Here is a 1,781-nt window from a genome sequence, read left to right as displayed (position 1 = left end):
AGTAATTATAAATACGCGCTCAGGTGGCCGGTTGGCTAGCCTTTGCTTGGATGGAGGTCAATTTAACCTCGCTACGCTCTCAGGAACTAAGGGAGCTAGAGGCATCAAATTCACAGGGTGTATTGACCTGTACGTGAACTCACTTAGGTTAAGGTTTGAGGTTTCTATGTCATGACTTTCAAGCCAAATAAGGTTAAACAAGGTCAAATTCCAGGTTGGTCTCTAAAGTGCCCCAGAATCTAGATAACTGTTCTAAGCAAAAGGTGACATGCTCACTGAAGGTCGGCGACCTTGTTTGATCTTTTAATGTCATGGTGAACAAAATAATACAAGACCGCTTTGAGTTTTGCCTTTGAATAAGCGATTAATATTACGCTGGGTAGTATGTTCCTAAAACGAAATGTTCGCCTGGTTCGTTTTAGGACAATGACCTATTATGACCTTAAAAAAGTCCATGGAACATGTATACTGCGGTTTCTGTTGTCAACAAGTTCAAAATGAGCACCAGAGACTACCTTATACAGTAAGTTCCTTGTAGACCATATACAGCAAGTTCTAGAGTAAGTAATTTCACACCTGACTCTAGGTCAATGTAATTTGTTCATTCAATTATTGCGTTGCCTAAGAAAGTATCTCAGAAATGTATGACTTCATCTAACACCCCATTGTTGCATCAGATTGAACGAATCTCTAGAAACTGACTTCGCTGAAACCATGGCCTGACTGACCTGTCATGGGTTAGTGACCTTGCAATGTACATCTGAATTTCTGATACGAAACGATCTGCTGTTTAGTTTTCTACAGCTTTGCAAAATTTTGCGCGGCTACGTTATGCCGCTCGGAAACCGTTCCGGAAATATCTTCTGAAGGCTCAATTTGACTTTCACCCGAGAGCGTCTTAATTTAAGAGCATATAACCTAGTACCAGAGACGAGATCTCATTAAGATCAGTTCACTGGTATGTTCCGCTAAGTTTCATCTCTGTTACATTGGAAACGCCAGGGGGTCAACCCCTCCCCCATCAGTTCGCGTTATGAAACGCAGCGAATCAGGGCGGGGGTTAATGCCGTCCAAATATGCTTTCGAATTTGGCCAACTTTGCCTGATCAATTCCCTGAAAGTGGTGTATTGTGCCATTTGCCTCAGAGGGCTTGATGTAAACCTCCGTTTGTCATCCAACGTCTAGTTACCATCTCAAGTGTTTGCTCCGCGGCTGTTAAAACCTCATGTGCACATTTTCCCAGAACTGCGGTTGTTTTGCGTTGACTTGAGAAAACACCAGTTGTGGAAAACAGGAACTTGAATTTCGTTAATCTTGCCCTACAACAAGCGGCTCGCCGTTTTTATGTTTTTTTCTGTTACGACTCAAGCCCAATTTATGGCCAGACACAAAGGTTGATGTAATCACCCATAGCTTGGTTTACTTAGTTTATGTCTTTCCGGGTTTCATGTAAGCCACAGACTAAATGAGTCCACGTATCGGACTCAGCGCTTTAAAAACGGCGTGATTCACGGGATTGTCCCATTTGGCAGCTCCCTTGAATCATTGGCGGTTTTCAAGGCGATCTGGCCCAAAGTGCGGCGGTGCGGCGCCACGCCGTGGCCGCCGCCGGCGGTCGGCCGGCCATTGCCGCAGGCGAGCCTCCCCCTCCCCCTCCCCCTCCCCTCCCCCTCCTCCTCCCGCCGCCAGCCTGGCACTGCAGTTGCCCCGACAACCAGTCCGCGAGCTCACCACTAAGATCGGCAGTACCACAGTCGAGGCTCGGTCTGGACGGCCACTC

This window comes from Pollicipes pollicipes, unplaced genomic scaffold (genome assembly GCF_011947565.3).
Source record: "Pollicipes pollicipes isolate AB1234 unplaced genomic scaffold, Ppol_2.1 Scaffold_3447;HRSCAF=4054_pilon_pilon_pilon, whole genome shotgun sequence".
In the NCBI taxonomy this organism is placed as follows: domain Eukaryota; kingdom Metazoa; phylum Arthropoda; class Thecostraca; order Pollicipedomorpha; family Pollicipedidae; genus Pollicipes; species Pollicipes pollicipes.
The sequence above is the reverse complement of the archived record's forward strand: the minus strand, read 5'-3'. Positions refer to the sequence as shown.